General features: G+C 46.1%; 1 long non-coding RNA gene across 2 annotated transcripts; it reads right to left on the bottom strand.

The window, feature by feature from the left end:
• Window positions 1–4,874: 4,874 nt before the first annotated feature.
• LOC115099492 lies at window positions 4,875–8,278 on the bottom strand. 2 transcript variants are annotated; one of them, XR_003858804.1, is made up of 3 exons: window positions 7,507–8,278; window positions 7,012–7,108; window positions 4,875–5,571 (listed from the first exon to the last, which is right to left on the bottom strand). It is a non-coding gene; the product is annotated as an uncharacterized LOC115099492 (long non-coding RNA). The 2 variants fall into 2 exon arrangements; XR_003858802.1 differs by lacking the exon at window positions 4,875–5,571 and having other exon boundaries at window positions 6,155–7,108.
• Window positions 8,279–21,024: the final 12,746 nt, after the last annotated feature.

Below are 21,024 nucleotides of genomic sequence, written 5' to 3'. Positions count from 1 at the left end.
CTCAACATCTAAAGCCGACAGGGCCAATGCCCAGAGGTTCGGATGGGCAGGGTGCCCTGAGCAGATCAGGCACAGTCCCCAGCCCAGATGAGGGGCCTGATCGACAGGTTCCACAGGAGAGGGAACCAGGCCTGTCAAGGCAAAAAGGCACCACAAGAATCATGGTCCCTCTGTCCTGTTGAAGCCTCAGCAGGGTTTTCAGGAGGAGCGGGAGAGGATGGTACGCAGGCAGCAGACCTCTCCCCCAGTGGAGGGAAAAGGCATCACAGGCGAGATGCCCCCCACCCCCAATGACAGGGAGCAGAACCTGCTCACCTTGTAATTGTGTGGGGGAGGCAAAGAGATCCACTTCTAGTGTACCCTCCATTGAAACAGTTTGGCCGCTATCTCCAAGTTGAGGGACCATTCGTGCAACTAGAAGGAGCAACTCAGCCGGTCCACTAGCACATTACATCCCCTGCAACAGGGCCCAGATCCACACCTGCACCACCTCATGACAGGAGGAATGAGCCCGTGCCCCCGTTTGTACCAAATTGGCACCTGGTTGTCCGTCCAGATCAGGACTGCTTTGTGCGACAACCAGTCTCTGAATGCCCATTGGGTGTAATGGATCACCCAAAGCTCCAGAAAGTTTGACAGCGGGCTTCATGAGCGGTCCAGATACCCTGTGTGTGGAGGCCGTCCACATGGGCTTCCCAGCCCTGAGGAGAGGCATCAGTAGTGAGGATCACTTGAGTTGGAGCAGTTTGGAAGGGAATCCACCACTCCAAATTGGAAAGGTATTCCTACCAGGACAGAGACACCTGCAGAGGTTCCGTGACTGCAAGCAAGTCTTGCGGTCACAGTGGCAACAGGCCTCGCAGGACCTCAAGGTCCACTGAGCCCTCCACATGCACAAACAGGCGAGAGGGATAACATGGACAGAAGCCGCCATGTGGCCCAGCAAACAGAACAGAAGGTGGGAAGTCATCTGCCGGCTGCTGTGGATGGAGGCTACCAGCAAGGCGAGGGCAAGAGCCCGATCACAGGGCAAAAACGCCTTTGCCTGTACCATGTCTAGACTGGCGCCTATGAAGTCCAGCTGAGGAGACGGGCAGAGGTGAGATTTTGGGTAGTTGATCACGAACCACAAGGCTTATAGAACCCGCACTGTCAGAGCTAAAGCACTCAACGCCCCTGTGCGGGAATCGCTTTTGATTAACCAGTTTAGGTATGGGAAGATATGCACCGCATGATGCTTGAGATACACAACCACCACTGCCAGGCATTTGGTGAAGTCGCGAGGAGCTGAGGCCAACCCAAAAGGCAGCACCTTGTGCTGACAGTGAGCCTTCCCCACCATGAAGCGGAGGTATGTTCTGTGGCCGGGTAAAATGGCTATGCGGGTGTAAGCTTCCTTGAGATTGAGGTAGCAGAGCCACTCTCCTCTTTTGAGGAGGGGAATCAGCATACCCAGAGAAACCATCTTGAACTTTTCTCTTGAGAGAAACCTTTTCAACACCCTGAGGTCGAGGATGGGGCAGGCCACCATTCTTCTTTGGAATTAGGAAATACCTCGAATAGAACCCTCGGCCATGCTGGGGGCAAGGGATTGGCTCTACCGCACCTGCTGTGAGAAGGGCAGAGTGTTCCATTTGACCTGCTGGACGGACAAATGCCATGATGGACATACGGGAGAGGTCCCTGGGAGCTGTCGGAAGTTGAGACAGTACCCCCGACAGATTATGGTAAGGACCCATCTGTCCAAAGTGACATCTCCTAGTGATGGGCAAAGCCAACAAGTCTGCCTCCCACTGGTGGATCTGGCATCAGGGATGTGCTCAACTAACTCATGCTCCCTTGCTGCCAGTCAAAAGCCCGTAGCCAGGGCTTGCTGGGGCCTGGGCGCTCGCAGCTAGTGGGGACAGCCACTGGAGCTAGTGTGTGGCGTGTGAGCTCTGGAAGCCAGAAGATAATACTTCCTCTGCCTGTAGGAGGACTTCCGGGATCCTGGCCTAGAAGATCGCCTGGCAGAGGAAGGGGTTCAGAAGCACCAGCAGAAAGCTGTTGAAGGGTGTCATGGGTGGTCCTTCAATTGCACTACTGCATCCCAGACCTTATCCCCAAAGAGGTTGTCACCTGTGCAGGGGAGGTCAGCCAATTTCTCCTGCACCTCTGGGTGGAGATCAGAAGCCCTGAGCAGAGCCATCCTATGGGCGCCAATGCCCACTGCGGCTACACGAGCGACAGTTTCAAAAATGTCATAGGTGGATCACACTTCGTGCTTGCAAGCCTTGAAGCCATGCAGGACAATAGTGGAGAGTGCCTCCAGCTGCTGCAGTAGAGTCTCCATAAGATCCTGGACTCGCTTCCATAGGTTCTGGTTGTACTGAGTCATGTACAACTGGCAGGCGGCAACAAGGGTGATAAGCATAGCACCCTGGAAAGACTTTGCAGCCGAAGGCATCGAGCTTCCTATGTTCTCGCCCCAGAGGGGCAGAAACGTGAGTATGGGAGCGCCTGGCTCTCGAGGGCGGACTCAACAAACCCTATAGCTTGCTGCACCAGATAGGTGGCATCCATCTTCCTTTTGACAGGGGAGATGGAGATTGGGTGCTCCCACATCCGTAGGAGTAGGTCCTTGAAGATGTCGTGGATGGGAACCACTATGATCTCCTTAGGAGCGTCGACAATATGGAGTACTTCCAGCATTTTGTGTTGCGCATCCTCGCCATAATCAGGTGGAAGGAGACAGCCTTGGCCATGGCCCTGACAAACCCCGCAAAGGACAGATCTTTGGAGGGGGGGGGGGGGGGAGGAGACCAACATCTTTCCTCAAGCGGGAAAGGTTTTGAGAGGGGGTCGTCCGAGTAGTCTGAGGAAGAGACTGTGGAATCATCCCCCCAATGGGTTGTAAGGCCCTTCCTCCTCACTAGGGCTAGCGCAACATGGGCGAGGCCTGTGGGGGATATCCGCTCTGGGCTCCAGAGGCTTTGAGGGCACCACAGGAATTGACGATTCCCCTGGCATTGAGGGGACCAGGGGCTGAGGGACGCCAGAAGGACCCAGTAAAGGCTTGGGGAACAGAGGCCTTGGGAACACGGCACGGACTGCATCTTCCTCCTCTGAGGACCCGAGGATCGGGATCGTTCCAGTAGGGGGCATCGGTGGCCACGGGGGGGGGACATCGAAAGCCCCTCTGGCACCAATTGCGTCGGTATGGCACTTAAAAGGACATCCAGACACTCAAGCAGGGGTGCTAGATAGACGGTGGATGCTCGGGCACATGTATGGGGGGGCCAGTGGTATGTGCGGCTCGACGCTATGAAGAGCTCTGAGCATCGTGGTCTGAACCCTGCTGTCCAGTTCCTCCTGAAAGTCCAGCGAGGCCAAGACTGAAGGAGAGGGATGAGGCATCACTGGCTCTTCCTCGGGTCCCCGAGGTGGCACAGTGCCCAACACTGATATCGGTGGGAAACGCCTGGGACAGTGATGAAGAGACTGAAGGGGGACCTTGCGTGGATGCACGGTTAGTGGCATCCGGGGCATGCTGTATGCGCTGGTCAAAGCTTTTAGAAACTTTGAAAAAAGGTTTTCCATGCAGGGCTGCATCAGATGATGTCACCCACATGTGAGGACTACCATCCTGCTTGTCCTTGGAGAAAAATAATTCCAGCTACAGGTACACGACACTGGATTCTATATTGGGAGTCACTACCCTGGCAAAGGAATATTTTAGTCCTTGTGGTCAATACGTTTAAATCCTCTGCTCAGTGCGTGACGGAGGTAAAAAACACAAAACAAAAAAAACCCACAAATAGAATCTTAGGAATGATCTGGAAAAAGAATGGAGAATAAACATATTGCCTCTGTATTGACCACACCTTGAGTACTGTGTGCGCAGTTCTTGTCAGCCTCTCTCTCTCAAAGAGATACTGGAAGTGGAAAATATGCAGAAGAGGAGATGAAACATCTTTCCTATGATGAGAAGCTATGCAGGCTAGGGCTCTTCAGCCTGGAAAAGAGATGGCTGAGAGGGGACATGATACAAGTTTATAAAATCATGAGTGGGGTAGAACATTTATTTACCCTTTTAAAATACTAAAACAAGGGGCACTCCATGAAACTAACAACCAGCAGGTTCAAAACTGTGGACTCTATTGCCAGAACACGTGATCAAAGTGACTAACATAGTAGGGTTTAAAAGTAGTTTGTACAAGTTCAACACACATCATTAGCCAGGTAGACAATCTATTGCTGTCTCCAGTAGTGACTAACAGGAATTAAATTTACTTTATGGGATCTGCCAGGTACTTGCAACCTGGATCGACCACTGTTAAAAGAAAGAATGCTAGGCTCCATGGAACTTGGTCTGACCCACTACCATATGATATGCTCTCATGTTTTTCATGGCCTAGTAATGATGTGCAGACAGTGTTCACAGCCCTTGGGTTGGGGGGGTGGGGGGGAAGATTAGTCATCGCACTACAGCGATATCTAGTGGCAAAATTTAGGGGCCACTAGACTGCGAGGTTCAGAAGAATCCCTGGAACACAGCTCCAGGCTAAGCACCATCACTGCAGTGAATGGACTAAAATACGTTGGGAAGCAATATAAAATAGGGGGAAAATCCCCATGCAATTATGATGGAAGGCTCATGGCACCAGATTCCTGTCCTGATGATTGAGTTAGAAGCCCAAAGCAGTAGGAGCAAACAGATCAGTCAAACAAATGTGTTGACAATTTTCAAAAAAGTGGCAAATCTAAGTGACTATGGGAAGCTAAATCTAATTTTTTCAACCTAAAAAATAAAAAGTCACAAGTTTCAGATTATCATTTTGTTTTATAGTTTTAAAGATAAGAAAATGAAAGATTACATTATCTGCTATATCTGGTTGGATTTCAGCTACATTAACCTTGTACCACTACCATATCAGATTATCCAACTTTATTTCACTCCCACAGCTTCCAGAATCAATAGAAAGATATGAAAATGTTCAGGGGAATCCAATTCTTATTTCCCTCAATTTCTATTCTACATACATTAGAGCAGTGGTATTCTCTGTCCTCAAGGGCTGCAGATTTTCAGGATATCACTAATGATATCCTAAAAATCTGCCTCAGTTGTATGCAGATCTGTCTCATGCATATTCATTTGGGATATGCAGCTTGCAGCCTTCAAGAGCTGGGAGGGAATACCATTACATTAGGGAGCAGAAACTCAATATTTATAGATTAAATGTTCTGACCTCTGGTACTTATAGCCTCTAAACAAGTGTTTAAAAAAAAACCACAAATGAAAATTAATCCATTTGTAGATCACATTTATCCCATGAATACTTATTGCAGATATCCTAAAAACCAACTTTAGTGTTGAATTTAGATTTAATTACTTGCCTTTAATTCCAAGCTCAAGGTGCGTTACAAATCAGCTTGCCCCAAGAAAGCACCACCTTAGACTATAAGCCCTTTGTGCAATGGAGGGCAAAGCAATTTGCTCAAGGTCACAAACAGAGTCCATGGGAGGAATGGGATTTGACTCCTGGCTTCCATGGGCCTCAGCCTGATGCTCTAACCACCCAGCCACGCCTCCTGTTGAGGGGGAAAAACGCCAAAGTAGGAGTCTGAGATCCACCAATCTTGAGCAGACGTCCAAATGTCACAAGCTGGTCAGATTTTACAGATATCCACTGAATATGCATGACATATTTGCATATACTGCCTTCACTGCGTGCAAACACATATTATGCATATTTATCCTGAAAACCTAACAAACTTTTGGCACTCAAAGGCAGAAGTTGCTTACTTCTAGTCTACACAATGAGGAAAAAACCACACACAGAACATAAAATTCAATACATACACACAGTAAGACATTTTCCAGTAGTGTACACATTTTCATAATTTTCTCCAATATTTCTCCCTGACACCACCACTACAGAAGTCGTGCTTAATCTGTAAATCAATTAAACATGAACTTATTTAACCATTAGGCTCCTGTTAAGCTAATATGATAAAATGTCATAATAGTGCTCCACACCCCCCTGCCCTAAAGAGCTTACAGTCTACTGGATACCTACTTACAAAAGTGATTTGTATCAAATAATTTTTCTAAGAAAAATAATTTTAGAAGGAGTCTCTTGTTGCACAGAAATAAAAAAAAATACAAACAAAATAAAGGTGTTGCACCAATTTATTAGCATTAGAGTAATCTAGTGAAACATTTGAAATTCTCAAAATGTGCCATTCTATATATTCCATCCACCAATAAATTTGAGAACATATTCTGTATTACAAAATGAATTGCTGAATATGTAATGTTTACCAGCATATTTATCTACTTTAAAAAAATGCAAATTTAATTCTACCAAAACAGCAATCAAACCATAAAACCATCTGCAATACATTCAATCAAATATGCAATGAAAGACAGCAAGATCTTCAATAAACCGATTAACAATGTGCATATATACAACCTCAGGTCTTTTACAGATTTTTTTGAAATTAAATATTATAAAATATACAACTGAAAAGTGTTTTTTCTTCGAAACTGTAGTTGATTAAACATATGAATAATTATACAACTATTCAGAAGCAGTGCAGAAAAAATTCCCACGTGCGTACATAAAAGGCAATTTCAACCAATGAAAATATTAAAAATGGTTGAATCTACACTAATAATTGTTAAAAAGTCTTAACACTGCTTCTGATGAACAGCACAACCACCTCCAACAGAGGACACGGATTCAGTAGAACCTGACAGACCCACCCCCAAGCAGGAAACCGCAGGAAAAACAAAGGGGATTCCCACTCCCATTGTCTCCATCTGCAGGCGATCACCCACCAGCACTAGCAAGGCAGTAGCTTGCGCAGTTATCTCCACAACGGGCAATGTCACAACCCGACCAACAGCACAAACTACTACCTCAGCCAGGACCAGGGCACACTGCGGAAGAGGAAGCAGCGCCTGAACGTAGACAACGGCACGAGGCAGACAAAAGGCCCGGGGTTCTTATGCTGGTCCTGTCGTACCTTATCTGCAGCAGACGTCTAGCAGACTCCTTCACTGGCTGGGAAACCCCGCCCAACTTCCTCCGCGGCTTTGCCCTTTTCCTATCAGGACCTGAAACTGACAGGACAAGCTTTGTTTATTAGAAACAGACAACCAACCCGCCCGCCCCACCCAGCAGCCAGGGTTTCAATTAAGGAGCAATACAGAAGACAAATCGACCGACAAATAAACGAAAGTTTCAACTGCACCCCAACGGGAAACGCCGTGCACGGGCTTCACAATCCCCCCCATAGTCTTTTCAGATTTGATCAAGCCGCAAATAGCGTCTCAAGTCGCCCGCAGCCTCAGACCGAAAGAGCGCCGGCGTGCGGCCCCAAGAACAGCGTTCCCCATGCAGGGCAAAGCACAGCCCGTTACCCCGCGATATGCATGCTCTACAATACACGATTCAGCTTAGGCGCCAGATGCAAGAGTATTTCAGTAGACCTGCATTTAAAAGGTCAAACTTTACACACATTGTTGTATTTTAAAACTCTTCCCTTTCCCTTCCTGTGGCTGAGCACCAACCATCATGGACACGTGCTGGTACTACTGCCCCTGAAACAGGCGATAGAATAAGGGGAGGGGGAGATCCCTGTCCTCGGCGGCCACAGAGACTTCCGTCGTCTTGCACCCCCATCGCCCAGCTCCTGAAAAGCGATATTAACAAATGAACGACGGGATAAAGGCGCGCCTCTGATTGCTTTTCTGCCAAGAACCAGGATAGGGTGATCAAGATCACATGACCGCAATCACCTCTGACCATTCAGCGCGGATTAAAAATGCGGTACTTACCAATGCCAACCCGCCTATGCGACTATAGAACGATACAAAAACCCTCCCTGCACATACCTAGTTTATAAGCATCGCTCACTAACCCTGCATCCTCTCCCAACTCCTTCGCAGCCAAGTCGAGAGTGCGATTAAACCCCGGGGGGACGACGACGACACACACAGCACTCTCCTGCATCTCTCCAAGGTCAAAAAGATGCGCGTTAAACAGCGAAAGGGGCAGCGCCCTGCCCACCTGCACTCTAACCGGTGCCCGGAGCAGAAACAACATACATCCTCCCTCCGTTCGCTGACGTAGCGGCCATCGTCGGTATAGCCCGCCAACCCCCACAATACGAACAAGCAGCGGCTCTCAGGCGCTCTACACAACCACTACCTAACGGCGCCGCAGTTCTCAGCCAGTCTGCATGAAATTCGCGGGAAGCATCAGGCAGGGCATGAACCTCTCACGCGACACCGCTGCCGAAGCGGAGGCCGCTGGGAAACGAGGTCCCGGCGTGCTTTACGTGTGACGCGCAGCTAGCGATTCACTGGCGATTTTTTTTTTTTTAAATGTGCTGACCGTTGCCAGCACCACCCCACAGAAAATAATTTTCTCTGCCTCCTTTACCTATGACCGTAGAAATCAGTGACATAAAATACAGTACAGTTTTCTGGCAGGCATAGGGTTGCCAACGTTACCGCAGACCAAGACTGAACACTCGCGGAGTGGCGGAAGAAGGGGCGCTGGTTTACGAGCTTATTTTAATATATTTACATAAATGTTAAATCCTGCCTGTGAACTACCTTCCAGCCTGTCAGAGCCATTCAGTTACTCCCCATTTCTTAGCTCAGCTCCATGGGGCAGGCTGCTACACAGAAATTACAGTCTAGCAGCCATGCCAAATACAGAATAAAGAGACCATAAAGTATAAATACAAGCATGCAGACAAAATCTAAACTGGAAACTAGAACAAGCTTGACTGTATGCAGTGCAATTGAAAACCAGAAACATTACCATTCCCTATAATACAACAATAAAAGCAAGAAATAGAAAACAATCATAATAGTAAAACCATACAAATAAACAGAAAAAAATATTTCAAAACAGCTGATGAATAGAAAATCCAATAATCAAAAATGTATATAAAATGTTTTCAAATTTCCCCAAACACCCATAAAGTATTTCAAAACAGCTGACACATCAGCTAATAGGGATGTGAATCGTATTTTGGACGATTGAAAATATCGTACGATATTTTCAAAATCGTCAGAAATCGGGGGCTCCCCTAAACCGATAGGAAAACCCCACGATATTGTTCGTGGGGTTCTCTTATCGTTTTGGGGGAGGGTGGGAAAAACGGCACACAAAAATAATCACTAAACCCACCCCGACCCTTTGAAACTAATCCCTTAGCTTTCCCCCCCCCCCCCCCAAAAAAAAAAAACTTTTCACAGGTACCTGGTGATCCAGTGGGGGTCCTGGGAGCGATCTCCCGCTCTCGGGCCTTCGGCTGCCACTAATAAAAATGGCGCCGATGGCCCTTTGCCCTTACCATGTGACAGGGTATCCGTGCCATTGGCCGGCCCCTGTCACATGGAGGGAGCACTGGATGTCCGGCGCCATCTTTAAAAATGGCGTGGGCCATCCAGTGCATGCCATCACTGTAATGGTATCAATCCTCCTTAGTCCCTATGCAGCTGCTGACTCAGCTGGCCAGTCATGTCACCCAGGAAGACACCCCACATGAACAGCCATGCCCCTGAGACCGCCTGGGGCACAGGGCAGCCCAGCAACAGGTCTCAGGAAAGCAGGGCAGTACTAGGTAGGGAAGTGGGAGACTGGGTTCAGGGCTGGGGATGCTGGTCAGGGAGGGGGTCACTGAAGTACACTACATTTTTGTTTAACATTAGGTAATTCCAACTTGCTAAGGGGGCAAGATAAGATGGTTTCTGTTTTGGTTTTTCCTTTCTTTACAAAAATTGACTGTTACCTAGCTGGATTGTCTGGCTTTGGCTGCCACAAGTAGCAGTCAGAAGGGATAACAGCCAGCCATCGGATGGAGGAGTGCCAGCAGAGGAAGTAGAACAAAAAACAGATAAAAGGGGGAGGGGGGCTGCCAGTCCATAGTGATGTGAGGCTACAGCAGCCAGGCAGTGAGTAGCAGAGAGGCAGCCAACAGCAGAACAACTTCACAAACAGCCCCAATGAGGTGGGAAAGAAGAGGCTGCAGTTCTGATGGGCTGAGCCATGGGTGTTGAAGAGACAGCTATGGTGGCAGGCAGTGTAGGTCCCGGCCGGGAAGGAGAAGGGTCAGCAGCAGTGGTGGGGGGCAGCATGACTGATTTAAGCTGCAGGAAGTAGAGGCAGTGGAAGGTAGCTGTGGATTCAGCTCCAGGGTGCAGGCACAGATTCCGCATGCCTCTCCCTCAAGCACCTCCTTCTGTGACTGCATCCGCTGTCTGAGACAAAGATCAGGCAGCTGATTGGAAGACTGATGCCAGAGTCATGTATACTAGGTTCTGATTGGCTGTGTGCAGCCAGCACAATTCAGATGCTGTTTTAGGGCCATGCAAGCAGCTTAGACCGGATTTTACAGTGTCCGGTTATCTCTGTAAACGGACACTGTACAGACAGAGTGAAAACTGGACCGTCCCATCCAAAACCGGGCAGTTGGGCACCCTAGGCAGGCAATGCAGCTGTTAGCAAGATCTGTAAATCTTGTCAGAACTATCACTTGCTAATGGATGTTCACAGCGGTGAAAAGGCTGGTCCACATCCTAAAGAGAGAAATTTACAATCCCATGAGATTGAAGGCCAAAGAATTTTCAGGTAGTGTGGCTAGAGTATAAATCTGTGGTAGTTTACCTTATTTTTATTTATTTTCTGATCCATAAAAAGGTCATTTAAAGGAGCACCCTGATCAAAATTAATAGATGAAAATCAGTATACCAAAGCCGCATTAGCCACAATTCTAAGTGGCTTACATCGCAATATTGCCCCAGTAAGACCTCATTTGGAAAACTGGCCAATTCTGGAGACCACACCTTCAAAATGATATAGACAAGATGGAGTCCATCCAAAGGGTGGCTATTAAAATGGTCAGTGGTCTTTCTCCTAAAGCATATGGGGATAGGAAGGAGGCTCTAGAACAAGGGGTCATGAGATAAGGGTGAAAGGGGGAAGATTCAAGAGTAATCTTAGGAAATATTTATTTAAAGAGAGGGTGGTGGATGCATGGAACAGCCTCCCAGTGGGGATGGTGGAGACAAAAACAGTGTCTGAATTCAAGAAAGCATGATGTAAATACAGGAGATCTCAAATGAAATGATGAGAATTATGCTAAATTAATCGAATGGATGGGCAGACTGGATGGGCCATATCTTTTCTGCTGTCATGTTTCTGTGTTTCATGTTTCTATATTGATAACAATAAAAATAAACAACCATACAGAACCAGCCTACGTAAATACATTTAACTACTGTGTACTCGAGACAAAACTACATGATGTTACAAATATCATCTAAATGCTTGCTCAAAAAATGGGTCTTCAGCCTCCATTTAGAACAAGACTCCTTACATAAAGCTTCTGGAGGACCATTCCATAGCAGTGGACCAGATACTGTGAACAGACAGCCTCATGATTCTGCTAGTTGTACTACACATAGGGCCAGATTTTAAACTTATGCGCGGGCGTAGATTTGTGCATGCAACCCAGTGCGCACAAATCTATGCCCAATTTTATAACATGTGCGTGCAGCCACGCACATGTTATAAAATCCGGGGTCGGCGCGCGCAAGGGGGTGCACATTTCTTCACCTTGTGTGCGCCGAGCCCGAGGGGAGCCCCGATGGCTTTCCCCGTTCCCTCCAAGGCCGCTCCGAAATTGGAGGCATGCGTAACTTGCGCACACTGGCCAGCTGCCGGACTTGGAATGCCCCTGGACTGCCACCCCCGATCCACCCATTTTCGAAAGCCCTAGGACATATGCGCGTCCCGGGACTTGCGCCGCCACCATGCCTTTGCAAAATAGGCTCAGCGCACGCAGGGGCAGATTTTCTCGGATTACGCGCGTAGCCTTTGAAAATCTGCCCCATACTGAGGAAAAATCCAACCTGCATTGCGCAAGAGATCTTAATTTTTCTAGGGCCTCTAGATCTTAATCAGTGAGCTAATACATAATGGAGCTTCGTTATTCAAAGCTTTGTGTATCAAGGTTAATGTTTGGAAGATTGTTCTCCATTTCATTTTTAACCAGCGAAGGGAAAAATATATGGGGGTTATATGTTCAAAGCAACAAATTAGAACATAAGGATATAAGAACATGCCATACTGGGTCAGACCAAGGGTCCATCAAGCCCAGCATCCTGTTTCCAACAGTGGCCAATCCAGGCCATAAGAACCTGGCAAGTACCCAAAAACTATGTCTATTCCCATAAGGATGCGAGCACATGAATTGTGGATAGTGGGAGACTCAAATAGATTGAATTACTAAAGTCTAGTCCAGTGGAAGGTGGTATTAATGCATGCAGATTCCTTTATAGGGACATGAATGTAATCGATAGCCTCCAGAAAAGGGGGGAGGGAATGCCATTTGATAGAAATGAATCATAATGTGTTATTGTTGCTGTCTTCTCTGAAGTAAAGATATATAGTGACCTGTTTTCCTGAGAAATGCAACCAGAAACAGATCAATACATATGGAGATGGATAACTGGCTGTTGCGTCTGTCGGTCTTCGACAGTTTCGCCCCGCCTACCTCTCTCTACTTGCAGCTCCTCCCGCTCACCTTGTACTAATGGCCGCCGCCACATCTGTTTGCTGACCTCTCCGGTGTCCCCGGACCAGCTTTGGTGCTGCCTCCCACCATGCTCCTTCAAGGTACCTCTAGGACGCGGACGCGCATGCCGCCATCATCTTTATTTCCAGGTTGGCGTTAACCTCAGGGGCGTCCCCTGTTTTGACGTCACGACTCCAGGGTATATCTGCCTACTGCATTTGCTAGCTCGTTGAGTTAGCAACCGGAACTATACGGATGGGATTCGCTCTCCGTTCCTAAGTTACTCTGCCACTCCAGCTCTACTGGAACTCTTACTACTCTTCGGGGTCACTAATGGGGTACCCGCTCCTCGGGGGCCTCTCTGCTTCTTTCAGGTGCTATCAGGAAACCGGTACTCACTCCTCCAGGGCCCATGTTCCCTGTGTCGCTGCCTGCAACTTCTATCTTCTGCTTGGAAGAACTAACTACAATCATCATCTGTGAGTACAAGAAACATCTCTCTCTACAGTACCGCTTCGCCGGAATCAGAGACTCGCTCCTCAAGGGCCTGCCCTCTGCTCCGGTGCCAGACCTCTCGTCTAGTGGAATCTTGGCTACTGTTAGTGAGTACAACGCTACCGAGTCTCTCTGCTCTAAGGGATCAGGTACTCGCTCCTCAAGGGCCTGCTCTCCCTGTCTCGGAGCTCTCCTATTCTACTTGGGACTCTGAATGCTAATTCTATTGTGTGCTCATAACTCTCAGTCTCTTTCCACTACAACACTGCTTACAGAGGAACCGTTCCAGCATTCTGTGAGAAATGTGCCCAGCCGGGCTCTACAACTACTACTCACTACTGCCACCTCTGGTGGTTCCAAATACTGTTTAATAAAAGATTCAAATCTGTGTTTGTCTGGAGTTTAGCCTGACACTGTGGTCCCTCATGGGACTGCCCCCCATGGGTGTGGTCAGCTGCCTCAGTGTCCAGGGATCCACCCAAACACCAATAACCATAACATTGGCTTATTCCAGCCATGACCCCTAGAGGTATCTGGAAGGTGTTGGTGACAAAGAAGGCCAGGGTTGTAGTGACCTTTGTACTGGCAGAGCGATGCTCTAACGTCTGGCATGGGTACAGTTACTATATATGGTTCCTTGTTGAGCCAAAATCTGCACAAGACTTGATCCTCAGACAGATCCAAAAACAGTGCCCTGATCCTGTATACTGTCTGTAAAGGGTACCTTCTTCTTCACCTCCTCTGTTTTCTTTCCCTCCTGCAACCCCTGGGCAGGACAGATTCTTTAACTTATATCCAGGGGCACATAGAAAAAGAGATGGACCCTTTCTGCACACAATTCTCAGTTTCTCCACGGATAGTATTTCACATTCTGAGTTCCAGGGCTGTGTGTGTGTGTGGGGGGGGGGGGGGGGGGGGGGGGGAAGGAGGAACAGACGATAGCTCCAAGGCCCTTTTTTTTTTTTTATTAGTCCCAGTACAAGTCCCTTTCCTTCCCTATAAATAGCACTAATAATAATAATCACAGTCTTTGGCATCCAAAAAGCACACTGAGAAGCAATGTGGTTTCCAACTTATTTTACTGATAGTTGACTTTCAAATAAAGTCAATAAATAATAAGAGAAAAATTTTTTTATTCAATAATTAATTAAGCTCTGGAAATCATATCCAGAGGATGTAGTGAAAGCTATTAGTATAGTTGCGTTTAAAAAAGGTTTGGGCAAGTTCCTGGATGAAAAGTCCATTAACCATTATTAAGGGAGAGTTGCAAAAATCCACTGTTTATTCTTGGGATAAGAGGCTTAGCATCTATCTACCCCTTGGGATCCTGCCAGTTACTTGTGACCTGGCTTGGCCACTTTTGGAAACAGGAAACTGGGCTTGATGGACCATTGGTCTGACCCAGTATGGCAAGCCATATGTTCTTATGTACATTCTTTATCAAATCACAAATTACATGTGAACATCCAAACCATACACCAACATGCCACAAACATGCTCAGTTTCTTCACATGTATTTTCCTCATGTACTTGGTTGTGTTTTGAACATCAATTGTATGCGCATATAGGGACGGATTTTAAAAGGGCTACGTGTGTAACCCTTTTAAACCCACTCCTGCGCGCCGAGCCTATTTTGCATAGGCCTGGTGACGCGCACAAACCCCAGGACGCGCGTATGTCCCAGGGCTTGAAAAAAGGGGCGGTCCAAGGGCAGGGCAGGGGCGGGACCGAGGCCTCTGGCACAGCGGCTGTGCCGGGGTAGGGGGGTGATTTAGGTAGGGCTGGGGGGCGGGGTAGGGAGGGAAAGGTGGGGGGGGGGTGGTGGAAGGAAAGTTCCCTCTGAGGCCGCTCCGATTTCGGAGTGGCCTCGGAGGGAACGGGGAAAGCCATCGGGACTCCCCTAGGGCTTGGCGCATGCAAGGTGCACAAGGGTGCACCCCCTTGCGTGCGCCAACCCCGGATTTTATAACATGCGCGTGGCTGCGCGCGCATGTTATAAAATCGGGCATAAATTTGTGCGTGCCAGGTTGCGCACACAAATCTACGCCTGCGTGTAGCTACTAAAATCTGGCCCATAAGGCATTGTGTGAATGAAATGCCTTTGAAAACTTATTCAAAAGTTTCCCAAGGTGTTCATTATACTGAGTGCTAATTTCCAAAATGTATTTGTTTGTTCATGTCCTTTTTCAACATATGTGCATAACTCTCAAATTTACATGTATAAATTTTAAGTTATATGCATAGATTTCTGCGTATATACAGTTCAAAAAAACATAGATGAACAAATGGTAAGGCACATATGGAGTTCCACATTACAATAGTTCTCAACTTTTGTTCGGTCATGACACACGTGGTGAATGATTCTGATGTGCATGACACAGTGCATACTAAAACTGGCTGAAATAAAACAAATACTAAATATTGGGGCAGATTTTCAAAGGCTACGCGCATAACCTGAGAAAATCTGCCCCTGCGCACGCTGAGCCTATTTTGCATACGCTTGGTGGCGCGCAGGCATACGCTTGGTGGCATACGCAGGCATACGCTTGGTGGCATACGCAGGCTTTAAAAAATGGGTGGTCCGGGGGTGGGGACGGGGGCGTGGCGGCGGTTTGGGGGTTGTCCGGGGGCAGGATGGGGGCGTGGCAGCGGTTCGGGGGCAGTCCCGAATCCTTCTGCACAGCGGCCTGTGCCGGGGGATGGCGAGCCAGCGCACGCAAATTACACCTGCCTCAGGCAGGCGTAACTTCAGAAACAAAAGGTGGGGTGGGGGATTTAGTTAGGGCTGGTGGGTAGGCTAGATAGGGGAAGATGGAGGGGATTGCAAAAAAAGTTCCTTCCAAGGCCGCTCCGATTTCGGAGCGGCCTTGGAGGGAATGGGGAAAGGCATTGGAGCTCCCCTTGGGATCGGCGTGCACCCCCTTGCGCACGCATGTTATAAGATCGGGCGTAGATTTGTTCGCGCCGGGTTGCGTGAACAAATCTACGCCCGCGCGTATTTTTTTAAGATCTGGCCCATTATGTGTTGTTTAAAAATGACACAAGGAAAAGATAACAGCATACTCTTAAAAGAACTTACTGTACTTTTTCACTGCACATACAATTGATACAGAAGTGACTGCTATCTATAGAAACACTTGAGCTTCATCTCAGGCTGTGTTCAGTGTCTGAGTGGAAGTGAGAGATGTCACAATGCAACACTGAACATACACTCAAGATCCCCAGAAATACTCCGAAACTGAGCTGTCTTCATTTTAAGATTTGTACATTTGAACCACATATTTAAGTATTTCCAGGCCCTCACATTCTCACATACACACTTTCACCCACAGATATTAATATGTTACTAATTCTTGCTATCTCACTCTGCTGATGGTCCTCCATTATTGTTCAACCCCACTGCTCACTAGTGCTCAAATGTCAGGGTCCCCCTTTCTTGCTATCCTCCTCTGCTTTTCCCAGTGGCCCTTCATCCCCAGGCCCCCCACTTCCCTTGATTCTTGTTAGTATTCTCCAATCCCCCAAGTGGTCTTTGAATCACCAGATCTCACCCCACTTCCCTGGGGTTTCTCAAGCCATTTGGTCTCCAAGTCCCAGCTCTGCAATAGAGAGGAAGGAGCCACCTTTTCTTACCCTCTCCAGCATCTCTTTTCTCCACAGCAGAAACAGCAGTGGTTAATGAAGCGCTGACCTCACAGACTTTTCAGGACTAGAATCCTCTGTGTTGCAGAACTATGGGTGTTCTGCCCACACTACTCACTCCTGTCTACTTCCTGGAGGAAAGTGGACAAATGGACCCACTCCTCCAGCTGGCTCTGCTTTACCTCCTTGGTTCTGATCATAGACTGTACAGGAATATAAAATTGGTAGCACTGTGGGGAATGAGAACATAGAAAGCATCACTTTCAGGCCCCATGGGGCAGAGAGGATCAGCATCTCTACAGAGGAAGACAGAACTGGAAACATTACTTCTGGGCCCAGCTGGAGAAGACAGAGTCAGTGTCCAGTGGGCTCAGAAGAGGAGGAATCAGCCATGTCCGTCATTCAGACAGAACAAGCAGAAACCAACAGTGCCCATCATTGTTCAAGGGTTAGCAATACATCTCCCTCCCCCCTCTCATCAAAGGTGTGCATGATGACATGCCTCTTCAGCTATCTTTAGGATGTGGAAGCAGACAGTGAAAAGGGTGAACCATTTGTAAAAAAAAAAAAAAAATAATAATAATAATAATAATTCTTGTAGTCTCATGATCTCATGGCACTCTGGAATCTATTTTTTAAGGTTCTGGAAGCTATACTGCTCACAAATGAAGATCGACTTTTTCTATTCAGATGATTGTCTCTCATGATCTCCAGATACTCACAGACTACTTGAAGTTCCTTCTCTATCCAGTATTTAGATAGTAAAAAAATATTTTATGAAACATTTTTATGTTAAAACATTTATAATCTGCCATTCCAAAAAGCTTGTACTTACTGGAGTATAACACAAAAACATATATACATCAACAAAATAAAACAAAATCATCAAGGCATAACAACATTAGTCAGTAATCAGTCAGGAGATACAACAATTTAAACACTATAAGATGAAAAGGCCTGCTCAAACAAACAATTCTTCACTTTCTTACAAAAGGTTAAATAACCATCCAGAAGTTGCAATTCAGTTGGCAGCTTATTTCATATCATGCGAGCAGCTATAGCGAAGGCTTGTGAACATGTGCTCATAAGGCGAACAGCCTTAGCGGTAGGGATTTCTAGGAGCATCATCCCTTGAGATCATAAGGATCTTGTAGGAGTATATTTAGATATCATAACACAAATACTCTCAGGAATAGATTTATATAGTGCTTTGAAGACCAAAGTAAGATCCTTAAATTGAGTTCACCAGCCAGTTGGAAGAAAGAGAAGGTTAAGCAATATGGGAGCGATGTTATTTGGAAGCAGAATTTTGGGCTAGTTGAAGAATGTTTTGTAAAGATTTTGCAAGTCCCAGATATAGTGTGTTGTAATAATCTAGTTGAGAAAGTACATAGGTCTGTATAAAATGCTGGATGTCAAAGGGATTCAGCAAAGATTTTAAAACTCTAAATAGTTTAAGTTTATAAAAGGCAGTGTGAGTAGAAACTTTTATTTGAACTTTCAGTGAGAGACTAGTGTCAAGACAGACACTTAAGTATTTAACCTCAGAATGCATTGGGATAGTTATATCATCTATCTGTAGTGACATCAACTGTTCAGGCCTCAAATAATGACTAATCCAGAAGGCATATATTTTGGTCAAGTTTAATCATAGTTTATTTTGTAACATCCAGGTCTGAACAGTTTGTAAACAGTTTAGGATGGTAGGGAAAGAAGGTGAATATCAGTAATAAAGAAAAATAGCTGAATATCATTGGCATAGATATGATATTGGACTTTGAGGGAGGTAAATTGGTTAATGGCATCATGTAAATATTTAAGAGTATCATGGAGAGGGCAGAACCTTGCAATACCCCTGATAAGAGAGGGATCTAATTAGAGGTTGAGTTCTTGACTTATCTGTTGATGTCAGTCTTCTAAAAAAAGAAGAAACCAGTTAAGAATGGGGCACCAATAATTGTTTCTTTGAGGCGTAAGAGCAGTATATCAGGGTCTATAGTATCAAATGCTGCTGTAATATCTAGAAGTACCATTAGACAGTTTTCTTCTTGTTGAATACGTTGTCTTAAGAACTCTAAAGTTGAAAGCAAGAGAGTTTTAGTGCTGTGGGCTTTATGGATGCCAAATTCAGCATACAAAATCTTGTAGACATTTAGAAAATCCTGAAGTTGTTCTACAACTGCTTTCCCTAGCATTTTGGCTATACAAGGCAAATTCAAGATAGAATGACAGCTACAGGCTAATTGAGGTTTGGAAATACCACCGCATTCTTTAAACATATAAGAACAACACTATGTTGAGATGATTGATTATAGAAAAGGGGCAATAGTTTCTTTAGAAGCTTTAACAAGCCAGCTCATATGCATAACAGTTCAACTTTAGTGCAGTAAGATAGTGATTGACTTCCGTTATAGATACTGGAGAAAAATTTACCCATGAAACTAACTTAGTGGTCAGTGATATCTGATAGCAATGAAACATCTGTGTCAAAAGCTTCCTGATGTGTTCTGATTTTATCATCAAAATATATAGCTAAGATATCAGTATTGGGTGTATTAGTCAACTGAGGAACAGATTGGCAGGATATGAAGGACAGGTTTAATGAAAACAAGGTTGTAAAGAGATTGAGAGAAGATTACATTTTATATGAGAAGCCTTTTTTATTTTTTTTGCAGTCAGACAATCATACCATGATAATAATGAAGCAAGGTGAGAAAAGACTCTTGGGTAATTAATGAAGGGGTTTTTATCCACTTTTGTTTTAGTTGTCTAAATCTAGTCTTTGTTTGAGCTTTATTTTGTTGAACACCCTCCAGATATACCTTCCTAGCTCTGAAGAAATAAAACTTTCCAACCAAACCAAGCTTCTTTGAGACACAATGTTGTTATGCTAGTAAACAGTGGTTTTGGCACACTGGATGGTTCATGTTGCGAATCAGCAGTACCAAGAGGGAAGGGGGGCAGAGATGCCACCTATGCCAGACCCAGCACTGGGCAGGCCAGTAACAGATGCAAGTGGGGCAGCAGGGGCCATGTGTTGCATTATCAGGCAAAATGCAATGTAGGGCCTGCCGGGAGCATACCTTTTGCATGACATTACTGGCTCTTCAGGAGGAGGAGGTGATTGAGAGATACTACTTCAGCAATGAAGTCATTATGGCTTTATACGAGGAATTCAAAGCAGACCTCAAGCTAGTCACAGAAAGCTCCTTTGCCATACCAGGCCTTGGGGAAATGTTGAGCTCCTTCTGTATCATGGCATCAGACTCCTTCCAAACTACGGTCAGTTTGCAGGGGGTATATCCCAAACCATTTTTTCTAGGTGCTTGCTCCAAGTGCTGAGTGCCATGCACATCCAGGTTCATGCATATGTCAGGTTCTCCCCTCAGAGGCAGGAATTCCATGCCTTGAAGAGGGATTTCTATGATATGACACAGTTCCCCCATGTCCTTGGGGTCATTGACTGCACCTCATTTTGCTCTCATCCCACTGAAAGCTCTTCCACTCTCTCAATGTGCAAGTAGTTTGTGATGCAAAAATGCACATCCTCAATGTCGTGCCCAGATATCTGGGCACCATACATTATTTTTATATCCTGTGGCAATCAGCATTTTAGTTTGAGAATAGGAAATATGGCCATCACTGGCTACATGGTAAGACTGCTTCTTCCCTTAAAATTTCATTTCAAGGTCTTTAATGTATATGGCAGGGAGATACGCATCTCTTATGTTTTGCTCCTTTAGAAGTTTTTTTTCTTCACCCACCCTTCACAGCCTCACCTTGTTACACTAGTTAGATGGTGCAGAGACAAAGGGGGTGTGGTGGCAACCACCATTGAATGCAACTTTTCAGACCTGACCCCTGATTATCCTTCTCTGCCTTATAGAAAAACACATCTCATTAATAGGGTAACAAACAGAGCCTAGGTCAACCAAGTTGTGATTTAGCCCCACTGCATGCAGGGACTTGTTGCTCAGATTTTCAAAGTGAACTCAATGGCACAATCAGAATTACAAATACATGCATAGAATGGGGCAAACTCTCGACGGGATCAGCAAGCTCACCTGTCCTGGTCTCTGTTGGCAACCCTATTCATTCTAAGGTTAGTCTTTTGAGCACTCTTAGTTCTTGCACATTACATGGTAAGCTGTACAGAGCATGGACAAAATAAGGAAAATTTGTTTGGCAGAGCAGCTTTGAATTAAGCGTTGCCAACTGTCTCCAGATTTGGCCTTCAGGGTTGATCCATCCAAGTTTTACCCTCTTGTATGCTTGGTATTGTAGTTCTGATATCTCTGTTGTTGA

Source organism: Rhinatrema bivittatum, chromosome 9, assembly GCF_901001135.1.
Source record: "Rhinatrema bivittatum chromosome 9, aRhiBiv1.1, whole genome shotgun sequence".
Classification (NCBI taxonomy): Eukaryota; Metazoa; Chordata; class Amphibia; order Gymnophiona; family Rhinatrematidae; genus Rhinatrema; species Rhinatrema bivittatum.
The sequence above is the reverse complement of the archived record's forward strand: the minus strand, read 5'-3'. Positions and strand labels throughout refer to the sequence as shown.